The sequence below is a fragment of the Penaeus monodon genome, chromosome 19, assembly GCF_015228065.2.
Source record: "Penaeus monodon isolate SGIC_2016 chromosome 19, NSTDA_Pmon_1, whole genome shotgun sequence".
NCBI lineage: Eukaryota > Metazoa > Arthropoda > Malacostraca > Decapoda > Penaeidae > Penaeus > Penaeus monodon.
This window is the reverse complement of record NC_051404.1, coordinates 14,508,163-14,508,809: the sequence shown is the minus strand read 5'-3', so window position 1 is coordinate 14,508,809 and position 647 is coordinate 14,508,163.

Below are 647 nucleotides of genomic sequence, written 5' to 3'. Positions count from 1 at the left end.
CACAAGAGGAAGAAAATGAAACATACCCACGATCCATAAATGATAGTGAAATACTCATTTATTTTACTGTGGTAATACACAGACAGTACATTGTTACGCCTTCCTGAACCTCCCAGCACCACATGTAACTTGTAACTTTATTGCCTGTGGTAAACAATAATTACATCTACATGTCTTCATTGCCCTGCAAAATGATTTGCAACAGCTAGGTTAATGGGAAAATTGCCTATCAACAGTTCATCATTAGCCTATTATTAAGCATTTTTTAATTGAAGTAAAGACATGAGAGCAAGTTAGTTTATACATTTCTAGATATATTAGACTTGTGTAGACTTCCCATCATATAATATCAAAAGCCGAGCCAACGAACAAGGAAATTCCAAGATGCTGGAGTGAATCAGAGCAAGAAACTCTCCGGGGTGCTTCCTCATTACATGTGGAGGTGGTGTGTCTTATAATAAAAACTTGCACGCAAGACAGAACAAATAAGCGATACAAAAATATAGTGGAATGTATGAAGGACTGGTATGAAGGGTAAAGCCGATGGATGATTTTTTTCCTTTTCAATTCACCGACATTCACATTCACTGCAGTCAAGCTGAAATATAAAAATCAACAATCAGGTACTTTCTATTGTAGCTCTACTG